General features: G+C 48.7%; 1 protein-coding gene across 8 annotated transcripts in view; it reads left to right on the top strand.

Annotated features, from left to right (window-relative positions):
- The window catches only part of LOC126569315 (uncharacterized protein CG43867), a 158578-nt gene that overhangs the window by 2619 nt on the left and 140959 nt on the right, over positions 1-15000 (top strand). The gene's annotated exons all lie outside the window — the stretch shown is intronic.

The following is a 15000-nucleotide window of genomic DNA, read 5'->3' as shown; positions in this document are numbered from 1 at the left end:
TCACACGGTTGCACACGCGTAGCTCACTCTAGTCACTTATCATGCCACATGGTGGTCTGTTTACGTTGAGGCGTGCTCGGCCAACCGTGCGACCAAATTTGCTGGCACAGCAGCAGCTGTTGCAGCCCGCCCGTTTACGGTAAAAACCTGCACACCCTTCCCTGTGCCTCGTCATAAACAACGCGCGTCGTTGCAAAGCGCGTCGAGGGCTTGAGGTGTCCGCGTGGCCGCCGCTCCGCTGTTGTTGCCGCTGTTATTAGTGGCGATTGCAATTGTGCAGCCTGCAATCCATTGCGCGCACGGGCTCGCGCCCGTCCCCCCACTTGTGTTTCCAGTAGCTTAGGTCAGCAGGTCGATGAGGAAGGTGAGAAGAGAAGAACGCAAAACTAAACATGCCCCGCTGGCCAAGGTGGCAACGTGAAATTCAATTACTCAATTGGTGCCGCCACACGCTGGTGCTACCTGGACTGAGCGCCTTTTTTCACGTTGTTGTTGTTTTTCCTCCTTTTAGGTTGGAATTTCAAGGCCAGATTAGCATAACAATATTAGCCAAATGAAGTGAGGTGGGTCAGCAGGTACGACGATACGGTGGCACTAGGTGCCCTTGGCCGCTCCAGGAATTAACCTAGACATTGTGCCCGAGCGAAATAAAGGTCTAATCAGTCAGGTCCGTTTGGCTAATTGTTTCATTTGCCTGTATGCATTAAAAGAAGTCAAACGACGTCAAACAGCGCACCGGTGGGCTCTTGGCTGGGGCCTAACACTGTATCCAACTGAATGCGTCATCCCGAAGCGCTCGAGAAGGCGGATTATTGCCACACGGTGTACATTTGCTTCGTTAAGCTTTACCCGTTGCCGATGAAGCTTGACGGGACGGGGTTTTTTTCTCTCTCTCTTTTTATTTTATGTAATCATTTGGACGGATCGAGAATGACACCCCCCGGGGGAGCAGAATCTAAACCGCAACGACAACAAAACCCCCGTTTTGGTGGAGGCCTGGACGCCACCCAGCTGGAAGCCTCGAATACGAATAAATTAAGCTCGATCGCAGCAAGTCACGATTCTCCTCAGCGGGGGGCACCACATCAGCAGCAGCAGCAGCAGCAGCAGCAGAAGATGCATACAGAATGCCCAATGAGTATCGACGAAACATGCATTAAAACATGTGTCCGACCGTATCATCGGTAATTCCGTTCGTAAGTGTTCGTTCTGGTTACCAACTGGAAGAACAAGAAGAAAGAACCACTCCGCTGTTCATCTGTTCGATTGATTTGCAATCCAAGTTGGCGCTTCCAATGCACAATGTGCTATGCAACAGCTCGGGCAGTAATTTGGCGTCCATGTAGACGACCCACGGAATCCACGGAGAGTTCAATACGCTTCAAGTCAATTTGAGCTCACGCTGACTCTCAGTCTTACGTCATCGTCGGTGCATCGATCGAAACAGCGGAAAGGTAACTGCACGACAAGTGCGACGAAGCGACGCTACAGATGGTTACTAGATACTTGGATCTTGGCTCCACGAGATGGATATTCCCCACCAGGACCACCTTGGGTCGATCGAAAAAGGCGTTGTGTCAAAGAACACGGCGACTCCTTGACGTGCGTGCGAATGAGACATCCCTTGACTTCGTAGCTTTTCAGCAGGAAGTAAACAGGGTTGAGCGAGTTCATAAAACGCACAACTTTTCGCGATTTTATGCGCCGGCTGACGGCGCCATCGTCGTCGGGAGTCACTGCGTTGCTCACCGGAGGGGGCTCCACCGAGAAGAAGGAACCGTTTGCGTCAAAGTTCAATGTTTCCGATGTTTTGCGGACGACGTCGCTGTGCACATGGTGCCGCCGCTAGGCTTGTCTGTCTCTGTCTGTCTATGTGTGGTGCTGCCTAGGTTGGAAATGAAATAAAGTACCTTTAATGGGACCCGGGATACCTGCTGGCAGCCCTTCGAGGGGGCAGACAAAGGGGGAAAGGTACCCAGGAAGGAAGAGACCATTGGGAAGAGTGTGTTTGCTGGTGTGCGTTTTGTTACGACAACGGCACGTAAAAAAAAGGGGGAAGTGAATGCCTGCAGCAGCATAAAGAGAAACATAGCGAAGCATAACGTGCCGTGTGCTGCATAGCGCAACGTCGCTCCGTGAAGAGTGCCCAAGAGCAAAAGAGAGCAGATGGATGGCCGGTACGGGATGCATTGTTGTCAGCAGTGGGACATTGTGTCGAATGGTCTATGGCCGTCTACGTGTCTAAGCGCTTCTCTTCGTTTTTTTTTGAGGTTTTTGTCCTCGGCATTCACGTCATGGATCTTGTAAAATGTTTTTTTTCTATGGAAACTCTTCGTCTGAAAAGATAACGAACGCAGACAATTAAATAAATACACAAACAATATAAGAAACATTAATAGCTTCTACTTTAAGACCGTTTCTACACACAGCCAAAATTTGGCGGCTAAAGTCAAAATTGTCGGCAAAAGTCAAAAACTCCATATAAAAAAAATAATGGTGTGTGTAGGGACGCTTGAAAAGAAGAACTTCAGAAAAACTACAGAATCATCGCGAAATAACTTTAACACACCTGCAAACAGCTTTTTTAAAAATATAATATGCTTTAAGCTGATCGGCAGACACATAATGCTGCACTCCAGTGTAGGCCGTACCGTAGATGTAAATTTGTCTCCATCTGCCATTATTTTTTCCAAAATGTTGGAAAAATGAAGTTCTCTTTTTTTGACTTTAGCCGCCAAATTTTGGCTGTGTGTAGAAACTGTCTAAGACCATAAAGCAATGGTATCCATTAAAAGGAGTTGCAAAAATACAACACAACAATAACAAATCGTCATGAGAGTTGAAAATGAAAGTAGATAATTAAACTCGCTAGTGCCAACAGCCAGCAACCAAAAACTGTAAACAAAGGCCTTATATGAACAGAAGACAACTGTAAGAAAAAACCGCCTGTTGAATGCCACAAAAACAGCCCTCATATGGAGAAGCTATGAACGTGCGCTTCTCCGCCTTCTGATCCATGATGTGACGAGCTATATGCTGCTGTACTGGATCGACCACCACCGTTTTCACGTCCAGACACCTGGGCGCTACGAATGGCCTCAGGCAGGTGCACTGCCCGTTCGAAACGATGCTGGCTGGTTGACCGGAATCGAATCACCAACTGCTTCTGCAAACGAAATGGGTACGAAGAGCATAACCGAGAGAGAGAGAGAGACAGAGGGATGGACTGAGAGCCAAGGTATCGAGCAATAAAACGGCATTCGAACGGCGGCATGATGTTTCGATGTGGCGCGCGCGCTTCCCCTTTCTTCTCGAACTCGTCGTCCACTCAACGCGCACTCCATTCAACATTGCCCAATGCGTAGCGGCTCGGCTGACTCCGAACCCTGTTGGCTCCGTGTTTTAACTTCCGATTGTTTCATTCATTTCTTCTGCCCATCACGGGCCACGCTGGGCCGGGCCTGGTTAACTGCAACTACCACTGCTGACGCCGTGTTTGCGTTGAATTACGGGAATTGGCCCCATTTCTGGTGGTGGTGCTGCTGCTGCTGCTGGATGAGACCTGTGGCTGTGGTACTAACGAATGCAACCATCAAGGGGGTGTGCTGGGAATAGGGTGGTGGGTTTGTTCCGTGTCCGCGATGGCCCTACCTCGGTGAGAGCCAAAGCCAAAGTGAGAAGAAAGCGTCGCGTGCGTCCGATAGGGATCTTGTTCCAGCACGGTTGCACGGTGCTTGTTCCCGTTGATAATGAGCCGGTTTAAACTGTTTTCAATGTAGATTGGACGAATTTTCTACGCTTCTCTTTTCGTTCCAAGGTTTCACGAGGCGTTCTCTCATCACACGGAATATAGAGTTCACAGTGTAGAACCGTGTCGCAGCAATGCCCTGGTACCGTTTGCACGGAAAAATGGAAAAAAATGGAGCACTGGATCTAGCACTCTCCAGTGTCCAAGCACTGCCACCATTGGGATTGATGGTTTAACGATCGAATTTAGATTTTAACGCTTGACTTACCGGCCAGTGGAACCTCAATCCACCTCACGATCGTTCGTTACGTTCCGTGGCGTTGTGTTGCCGCCTGTGTCTAGCCAGACTGTGGCTAGTGGCCACCACTAAAAAGTGTCCGAAACGATGGCCAAACGATGGTGCAGCTGGAAGCCCTTTTATTCGAGGCAGGCTGAGTGTTAAATAAACGTGGATCGCGTTCCATCGATCTTGTCAGTGGCCATGTCTTGTATATCGGGTAGGACTTATGGTGGCCACCGGTGACCGGTATCGACACGGATCGGTCTTCAGCAAAAAGTTTCTCGCAGCTGCACGAGGAATTTAATAGGGGGGTACAGTGTGGTACCGCAGTTTAAACTGACTTCAGTTCAACTGGAGCAGTTGAAAATTTGATTTTCAAAATAAATTTGTGGAAAAATACTTTAATTTTCTTGGGAGCTACTTGGATTTGAATGACTTCGTGTTGCTGTGCCATCGCATTAATATTATTTGATTGTTGCAATCATTTTGAAGCTTGCAATTATTCCCTGTAGTGTCCGACCATGTCCGCGTTAGGTTGATTAAGGCGAGACTGGTTCGCTGCACGTGGCCACTGGTCTTGCTATCCACACGCGTTCCATCGGTACAAACTCCCCCCTCCCGGGGGTCTGACAAAATGTGTGGAAAACATTGGGTGGTCAGCTCCATAACCCACCAACAAGGCATGAAATAGCGCAGCTGCTTGTTAGTGATTTCACCTTCATATTTTTTTTTATAAGCGCCATTCCATCGCATCGATGACTCGAAGCCGAGACCGAACTGGTTCTGAACTGGCTTCAATTATAGAAAAAATCCCAATGAAGCCCCAACCTTCCACAACATAAGCTCTGAAGACAGTTAGTGCCATTCCGGGTTGTCGGCATCGATTCGGGCTGTCGGTCAACTCGTCGGCGGGCGCAAAAGGAATCTAGACCACACACATCACCCGGTGAACGTGTTTGAAATTTCCCATCAAAACCCATCGGGGTGGAAAATGAAACAAATAGTTATCCTCTTCCCCGGGAAAAGAAGATGCGGAACTGCTCGGTATCCTTGCATCGAGCGCGCATGTGTGCACACGTCCGTTGTGGTTTTCTATTTATTCTATCGCAACGACAGAGGCAGCATAAGGCATGGGAAGAGCAGTCGGATGTATGTTGGCCGCAACGAGGCAGAAAAGAAATATTTCGTTCGTTTGTCATTTTTACGCCATCTCATGCCGCTTTACACTCAGGTGAACCACAGATGACAGTGTAGCAGCGGAGTAGCAGCACCAGCAGCTGCTGCTGTTACGAAGCAAAACGGGGCTTCGCTGGCCAGTGTGTGACACATAAAAATCGATAAATTTAAATAACAAGATTACATACCTCGCGTGTGTGGCTCGGTGGGGTCAACCATGATGGTGCTGCATCAAGGACGATGCTAAACATGGGATGCGACACAAACAATAACAATATCGATCGGGCACCGCACGAGTACGAGTGGCGAGCTGCTGGCCATGCCAGTGGCCGTTTTGTGGAAAACTAATCTCATCCTCTCCAGGGCGTGTGTGCCGTGCCATGCATAGAACGTGCTCAGATGGGCGGTCCACGTTACCATCCTCGAAGATTACGACAACAGGATGCAGCCAGATAATGCTGATCCCACCGTAAGCACCACAGAGACCTTCATGTTTTGTGCCTTAGCACAACCGCAGCCAAGCAGCAATGCTGCAACGCAAGCAACTTTTTCTCGCCCGCTTGCAAAGGAGTTGCATTTTCATCATCATCTATGCTCTCGGCCTGCTTGTCTGCCTGCCTGCCTGTATTTTTGTTGCAGCAACACAGCGAAAAAGGACGATCCGGCAATGGACTGGAATGGAGAGCGATGGAGAGAGAAAAAAAGGCACATGCTGATTCGAACAATACATCATAAGGTCGCTGTGGAGTGGAGCGAATGTGCGGATAAAGAACGAAGAAGTAAACACAATTCCGTTCAGAAATCCATCCAGGTCGCAGCGATGTGCCATGATGCTCGCTGTTGTGTGCTCCAGAACCTAGAAGTTAAAGAAGAAGAAACGAGAACCACGGGATAACAATCAAGGGGTCGACCAAACGAACAGCCTGGACCGGCTGGCCTTCCGGAGACAAGCAACTTGCGACGCGAAGTTCATTCATATTGTTCCTTAGCTGAAGATTCTTTTTATCGAATCCAGGATCGAGATAAAAAAAGGGACAAAATCACACAAAACCTGATGCCTGGTGACCATCGCGGGAGTCGCCTGGTTGCTAGATCAGCTGCAGCAGATGAAGAGAACGCTCATAACGCAAACCGGTGTGTATCGGAAAGAACGAAGGCTTTCGAACGAGGTCGAGAAGGTTTTAAAGAGCATCTCCTCGCTCTGGCAACGCTTGCTGTTGTGGATCGATTTTTTTGAGATCCTTTTTTTTTTTTTGCTGCCAGCAGTCGCTGTAGTGGCAGCAGTAGACCCCGGTAGTTATCTATTATCCTGCAGTTTGTAGAGATAAGATTTCTATCCGCCAGTACAACACCCTTTTTTGGAGCATGGAGAGAGCAATGAAGAAGTGCATGAAGCCTTCTGCCGTGCTTCTTCATTTCGTTCGCTCATCCGAGCCGAGTAGAGCATTCCGGACACGCGCTCGTAACGAACTTGCCCGCTTGGAAATCACTTTCATTTCAAGTTCTGTGCCGCACACACCAAACTGTACAGACAGAGGAGAAGAGAGAGATAAAGAGAGAGAGAGGGCCAAGCGGTCGAGTCGAACGAGTTGTGCATAAATATGCTGCTACATGAGTGTTTTATTCGATGAAATTGATCATAAACCAAGCAACCAGCGCAGTGCAACCAGTGCCAGTGCCATAATCGGCAAAAATTGGGAACCGTGCTCCGCGACCCGCCCGATTCCCCGGTAGCTTCCGCTGCTGCATCGCTCGGCATTTGCCACGGTGGCAGCAAAATCTCAGCCACGAAGCCAGTGGCCCGTGTGTATGAGTGGACGTGATGTTTGAGCTGGGGTGAAATGATTTGAATATTCAATCACTGCTGTTTCTACTGCCACCGCTGCCATCTGCGTCACCATCTTCATCACCCTCATCATTCGCTCATCATCGGTTAAGTTCATGATCTTGATGGTTTCGTATAAATATTCAATTCACACCAGCACACACAACACAGACACACGCGAAGTGCGAAGGAAGAGTGTATGCGCTGCGCGCACCGCAGAACTTACCTCGGAGAGTTTTCTGCGCCGGAAGCACACCTTCACGTTCACCCCGTCGTGTCATCTATTTCTATTGATTTATTAAACACCGGCGATGATGGGACTTTAATTTGCAATTCAATCTGATGCTCTGTGCTCTCTCTCTCTTTCGGGGGGCATCTCGGACGAGTAACCGCCAATAAATGAGTTGTTGTTTGTTCGCCAGCCAGCCAGCCAGCTGATCTTGGTGCGTGGCGTGCGCTGATCATTCATCATCATCGATAGTCAGGAATGAATTAATGCTCGTTGGGTCAGTGTGGCCTTGTTCGCGGATTAAATGCAACATGTTAAACGGGGTGGCACATAATCGGTAGTATCGTAAAATAAATGGATTGCTTCGTTAGCTTAAGGTTTTGGATCGTCTGAGGCGCATGAGCACCGAATTCGGATTGTCACCGCTTTGTGCGCCTCTCTAATAAGCCACACAGAGCCCAGTGGAGACCAAAAAACGATGAAAATCGTGAAGACAAGATACCACAGCTCACTTCTTATGTCTCGCAAGCCTTCTTGGGACCTCCGCCAGTCGGTGAACTGAGGTGAGACAGCTAATTTAATGTGACAAAAATGGCAGCAAATTGCTGATGGAGGTGGAGCTCGATTGAACCGGTGTCTGGGTTTAGTTAATTTTTCCCTAGCTATTCTCGGTGTGTCTAGCAGCTGTCCGGTTGAAGGTTTAAAGCTCTAGATTTCCCTTGATGGAAGTCCACAGAGAGACTGAGTCGGTCGCAGCCTCGAGACCGTGTACCGGGTTACCGCTCGAACACCCCTGACATCCATCTCCCTCCCCAGAAAAGGGAGAAGTAGCGTGTGCCCTTTTGCATAAACATGAATCCCTCGATGGAAACTATCTGGCAAATGGTTTTGCGAGATGCCTTTGCGCTGATGTTAAGTCTGGGGTTTCGCAATTCGCAAGCCCGTTTAGATCCGATCCGGTGTGGTTGGTCTGAGATTTCAAGGAGATCTCGTCTCGTCCTATGGTCACAGGGTGGAATGATTTAATAAGAAGTATAGATCGGTTCTTTGATGAATTAAGAATGAGTTCTATCTATGGGATTTGACCTACTTGAAGACCGTGTTCGAGGGCTACTATACGAAGGTTTCCATTGGTATTCATCAGTTTCTTCTTGAGGTCTTTGAGATGGATCGCTTACACGAATTGCATGAATATTCTACGTCGAATTGTCACACGTCCGCGAGAATTGATTACAGTGCACAAAATTATTGTTTACGTTAATCATGTTGAGTACAAATAAATTACCCGCTACAAGAATAAATATGCAAAATACTCATCCTGCAAGGAATGTATGGCCCGCTCCTCGATCGACCTTAATTCGGCCGCAAAAAAAAGAAAACCGTTGGCTCAACATGGACATTTATTTCGTTAACGAGTGCCTTCCACAAAAAAAGCGGTACGGTATCTGGGCGGATAAACGTTCCCACGATCACGCCACGTCCCTCATTAGTCAAATAACCATCGGACCATCGGACCATCGGGACCATCGGGCCCATAATCCACATCCACACTGGCTGCGATATCGAATGATGTTGACCCAAAATGGTGAGAATGTGAGGCTGAATTGAAAAATTCGCTAATCCGCGCACAATCATCATCAACAACGGTCACGGCGCGTGGAAGGTGGTGCGAGTGTCTTGCCCCTCGCCTTTCTGTCCGTTGCGTTACGATATTTATTTGATTCGTTGGCAATAACGCTTTGGTGTCGATTCGTGCCGTCGAAACGTGTCACACTCGACCCTCGCCACAGACGAAAGGTGGTTCTCTTGTCCTTCTCCGCCCACGGCCGGATCGAGCGGGCAACATATTTATTTTGGTGTGTCCAAATTGCGCACAACCTTCACCTTCACCGGGTTGACCTTCGCGGTTCTTCGTTCGCTCGTTTCGGAGGATCTCACCTCACCCCATCTTTATTTTGGACAAGACCAATTGGGGTCAAATGATGCGGCTGATCGCCACACGCGCGAGGGAAGGCCACTTTCGCGACGCCACGAGGCAGAGAAGATGTCAAATGATCCGTAAATCCTGTGTTCTCGTTCGATGTACGGACTCCGTCGTCTAGATTTCTTTCTGGTAGCAATTTGTTTTAATTACAGCCCGACCCGACCCGTTCCGTCCCGTCCCAATTAAAGCGAAAGGAAAGGGAAATGAATTAATTGAATCCTGCAAACCGACGGCGAGTCAGAGTTCGCCAGAGAGAAGGAAACGTCTGGTGTGGCGTGCCGCCGTTGATTGATGCACTTTCTGCGTCTTTCATATTAGACGCACGCGAGACGGTCGCTGGAGACGTCTTTAATAGCTCCGGCGGAAGAATGCACTTGCGAGATGCGTTGCGTTGTGGTGCAGCGTCGATGACCGCGCTCCTAGGAGTAGGGAGCGGTCGTGGCATCTCGAGACGTCGTTATCGCCCGGTCGCCGGTTCTGCTTCACTGCTTCCTCGACGCTAAGCCCGTGAACGGGGTCACACACTATCACCTAAGCAAATAACGCCGCCGGTTCGATGCAACGAATGTTCCGCCGTCCGGTAATCGATGTGTAGTATTTCTATCATCGGTGATGATGGCCCCGCTGAGCCGAGCAAATCAAGCGGAGTCCCCTGGAAACGATTTTCGAACGGCGAGCGGCGTTTCGATGACGGAATGTCTATAGTTGGCGGGGATTTTGAAAACGGGTTTCAGTGGCAGCAACTGTACCGGGTGTTAGCTCGTTGTTACGCGATTGGTACGCGCATCGTAGTTACCTATGCCCTGGGCGAGTTGCACATTTTGAGCTCAGTTTTTGGTTGCGCGCGTTTGGGTTAAGTGCGGTGTCGCGGTAGTTTGTGTAATTTGTGTTCTAGTTGTATTGTTTGTCGTAAGAAAGGTGCTTTGTGTTGTTATATACACGAAATACTCATCACTCAACCATCGGTGAATCGAACGAAGCTGGCAGCTGTTATCCAGGAGCTTCCCAGTATTCTAATCCACTTCGAAGACAAGATCCCATCACCTGGAAGGTACGGCGAGTGTTTCATATTATTGTAATTATCATCGCTCATAGTGTAGCCGCACACATGTTACGCTAGTGTCAACACTACGCTCGACATCGCTCGACATAATGCTGATCTGTCCAGCCACGAGTGCGACGAGGCCCCAGTACAATCAGCATAACAACAATAACAACGGGCACACGAGACACTGTCGCTGAACAAGCGCCGCTGCAGTCGCGAAGACGCGCGTCTTCATAATAAAAATAATAATAACAGAACCTCGGAGCGCGCATTGTGTCTGGCACGAGTCAGCCGTGCTTCTGCTTCGCCTTCAACGTCTTGCCATCAGCCTGGTCCTGGTCCTGGTGAAGCAAATGGTGTGTCTGTTTGCTACATTTGCAACGACGCTCGTCGTCGTCGTCGTCATCGTCATCTATCGCCTTCGAGCGAGCATGACAATTGACATTCTTCGACATCTTACCCATCGGGATATATGCGGCTCTTGCCACTGATGCATTCCCGATGAACATACCTTCCCCCTCCGGTTGCTTCTCCCTTCCCCACCTCGCTGCATGCCAAGTTCAATCAACTCAACAGCATAACCATAAGCTTCGTTGTCGTCTGGGTTGTTGGCGGGGCGCGAGTTTGTCTGGGACGGCGCGATGCAGCTGTCGGGATTCGGTTCGGACTGGGCGATGTTTAGGAGTTGATTGGATATCACTAGCGCACCATCACCCGAATGGAATGGTCCTCTTCCTTCCTGTCCTTGCGTCCTATGTCCTAGGATCTGTGTCGGGTGTTCGGGAATGTATTTGCAATTGCCTTGGTCTATTCTTGGGCGATCCAATCGAACCGTGATCCCGGTCCACCGATGGGTAAGGTTTCTGCCACGTTGTCGCAACACACCGGCTGCTTCGCCCCAAGTGTTATCGAGGTCAGAGTTGAGGGATGAGCGTCCAGTGGCAAGGGAGGCGAAATTGCATCAGACCATCCGGCCAGCAGTCCTTGGAGTAACAACCGGAGTGTAGCTCTCACTACCGTTTGCCACGTGCGCAAAGTGATATGATTTATGGCGATGGGTAGGAAATGATGGATTGGTTCCGAAATCGGTTCACACAAATTGCATTACAACTCCGTTGACACTCTCCGCCAATGGTGCAGAAGCGGATTTAGTTGTTGTGTGAATTCTTTTGGGTTTTTTTTTGTTGTCTCCAAGATTTGTTTTCACTCCAACAAACGCAAGTGTCTGCAAAACACATGTCTGCTTCAGTGCAGCAGCAAGTGATAATGCATGTCTCGGATATGGAATCCCCACAACAATCTCCTCCACACACGTGTCTATCGCACTAACATTTTGTGAATGTCTTCCAATCAACCAATCCCCTAGTGACCGGTGGTTCTGCCTTTTTGGGGCTCTCTTCATGCTGCAGTATTCCCAATGTGCATCCTTCGGTGTTCTGGTTGGGTAGTGCACCAGAATTTTGTTCCAATTATGCAAATCCATTTCGGGACAAGGATTCTAGTGTGAAGTTCTCGAGTTGAGTTTCATCGTTTGATCGTCGATGTTGTGCACCGTTTTCAGCGGTTCAGCATGCTGACCTCTGACAGCGCAAGACATCGACAAGACGATTGTTTTTGTGCCTTTATTCCTTATCTTCTTCATTTGAACCGTCTAGTTGCTCACTATCTCTGTAACTCTTTGGTGCTTTTTTCCAACTCGCAACAAAAAAGTAACGAATAACAAATGTCTGGGTCATTCTCGAACATTTAGCATGGCGCGCAAATCACAATTAAGCATTTCATTACGCATTGTTGTCGCTTGTCCCATTTACCACCAAGCGCGCATGCATGACCATTTGCCCATTATCGCGAACGTTTTTGATAAGAAACGCGTAACGCGTAACCTTGCGACGCGCGTGCCCGACATGTCATTGCAGTCGATGATGATTTCGTTTATGCGTTTTTTGACTTCTGGCGAGGGGCCACGTGATGGAGGGCTTGTTTAATGGCGACCATCGACAACGCCACAATCAGCAGCGACAGTTATGTTGATTGTTCGCCGAGCGGTGAAGCGGTCACTCCGGCGGGACCTTTCTTACGGCTTCTGGAAGAAACCGAATCGGTCGTCTGGCGCGGCTTGTCAACCAAAGACTCGCCGAAGGAGAAGAAAAAGATTAATCTTTCATCTTCTCTTATCACCGGCATTTCTACTCTTCACTGGCGATCGGGTCGCCGGATCGCCGGTATGATGTCAGCGCGTGAAATGGAGCATGAGGATAGGGTGTGGTGGTGGTGTTGATGTTCATGCCGCCATGCCGGGATGACACCGTTGGGCGATTCGGCAATTTTCGAGAACCTGCGAATTGTGATTAGCACGTGGGCGTCAATCTTCCCGCCGGGGAAGGAATGCGCACGTGGTCAGAGTTCGATGTTTTATGATGTGCGGCTTGTATGGGATGAACATGAGGCCATGCGAGATCGATGCGTCATTTCATTAACTGATTTTTATTGATAATAATTAAATAATGAACTAAATTAGCAGCTGGATGTTAAGAGACGTGTTTATAAACACACTTACAGGTGATAATCTTTAAATTTGTTTTGTCTACGTTTGAGCATACTGCATTAGTTTCATGAAAACAAAGCAACAGCAACATCAAACATCAGATAAACGTTTAATAGATCTCATTTTTTTAAAGAACGTTCGTTCGAAAGGAGCTTTACGCTTCTTCTACGAACAACGAAATCCCCCTCCGTTTCCGTTAACCTAGATTTCATCGGAAAAACGAAACGGAACGGCAGGAAAATCAGAATTCCTTTTTCAGTAGTCTCGGGAGAATCAGCTCAACAGCCGCCGCTGTTTCGTTGTCGAGATGCGATCGCAAGGCACTAAGCACACCGAACGGACACACAATCCGCTAGAAACGCTTTTTTTTTCGCCCGTTTCCTCCACTCTTCTCTAATCTCGATCTCCATCGAATTGGTCTCCGATGAAAAGGAAAAGTCGTTCTTGATTAATAATTCAGCGAGCAAGAGGTGTGCAAGGATCTTGCGGTGTGGTCGACGACTAGATAGAGAGAGAAAACTTGGTCCTTTTCGGTCCTTTCTATGCCACGGTTTAGTCACCGCAACCCGGTCTGGTCTGGTCAACTGCGTGTCGGTCGAACATTTTCATTAAAAGCAAAGGAGAGCGGAAAGACGAAGCGCTAGGGACGATGTTTTTGTGACCGTTAGAGGGACACCATTCGAGGAAGATGACCCTGAAACAACGAAGTCAACGGAGCCGCCGAGAAGCCGCCTCAGCTTCCGCCGGAAAGTCGTCTCTGTCGTTGTCTTCCCATCGTCGTCATTGTCGTCGTGATGGTGACCAAAGCTTACCTGGTATCAGGGCCCGGCACCGGCAGAGTGGGTGTCACAAAATCGTCTTGCAGGTCCTTGAAAGAAGTGGGGCCCTTGTGTTAACTGGAAGACGATTGCGAAAACAATCCTCAAACGACCAAAATGGAGCTTGGATCTTGGCGAAAGTAAAATCGTGGTCGCGTGGTCACGAGGTCAGGTTGAGGTGGGTGGCTAATACACCTGGACCATTGTTTAGTCTTCGAAAGAGGGTCAATAAGAAAAAAAAAGCAAGGGAGCATGAGACAGTCGCCGTTCCCGCCATACCCAACCATAACGATGGTCTCGAACGAAGGTCCTTGCTTGCTGTGGACGTTCATTTAATGAGGCAAATTAAGTAGCTATTTATATAAATTGACAGAAACGAGGCGACGGTTGCTGTTGCGAGGACACGATTATCTCGATCGAGAGAGTGATTAAACGCGATGGCGAAAAATGTGAAAACAAATCCCCGTAATCGGTGTCGGGATTCATTGATTGTTTACCTGCTGAGGCATAGCATAGCTTCATGCATATTTCACAAGGAGTGTTCTCTGAGGTACATTGCGGCCTTAGATTTCGGGCCGATTAGTGTATTAACCTCAATTCTCTCCGTTTGAGTATTCCACGTGGTTACTATCTTGCTCTTCAGGATATCCCTTTTTATCGGTTTTCATTACCACAGAATGTCACCAGGAGAGGGGGAGTATCTTGAAAATCTGGGTCAACATGGTGCTTTTCCGGAAATGGAATGGAAAGTGAAATTGGCCGTTTTACAATGTTTCCTCGGTTTATTCCGTGGACGTACAATACCCAAAAGTCAACAATACCCAAAAGGAAGGACACCAGGACATCCATCTATCACACGCTTGGCAGTGATTTGCATCATGCTCGTGTGTCCCCCACTGTGGATGGACACTTTTCGCATTTTTTTTTTTTGTTAATCCGCTCACCTGCTCCTTGTTCCGATCGTAAACTTTACGTCGTTCCGCAGTAAATACACGGCCACACTCGGCAAAGGCACCTCCGCCGTTTGCCTAAGGCATTGACGTAGGATTGAGGACCGAAATTGATCCAAATTTTTAAAGCTCTCCATTCGCTTCGCTTCGCCATCATTCCTCAGCCGGCACAAGGGAAAAGGTCACATGAGCATCATGCGGTGGTAACAAGGTGTGAAGGAATGGGTGTGTGGGTTGCGAAAATTATGCAAATGTCACCCGCGGAAAGGTTGTCGTGTCATCGTCGTCGTCCCTTCTCGACTCCGGTAGCCACAGGATCGGGGTCCTGCGAGGTAAGGCAACGAAATAATCGAGTTACCATCGAGGGGCACATCAGACCTCGCTGCGCGCTGAGCTGCTC

This window comes from Anopheles aquasalis, chromosome 2 (genome assembly GCF_943734665.1).
Source record: "Anopheles aquasalis chromosome 2, idAnoAquaMG_Q_19, whole genome shotgun sequence".
In the NCBI taxonomy this organism is placed as follows: Eukaryota; Metazoa; Arthropoda; class Insecta; order Diptera; family Culicidae; genus Anopheles; species Anopheles aquasalis.
Note: the sequence above shows the minus strand (reverse complement) of the source record. Positions and strands in the feature narration are given on the sequence as shown.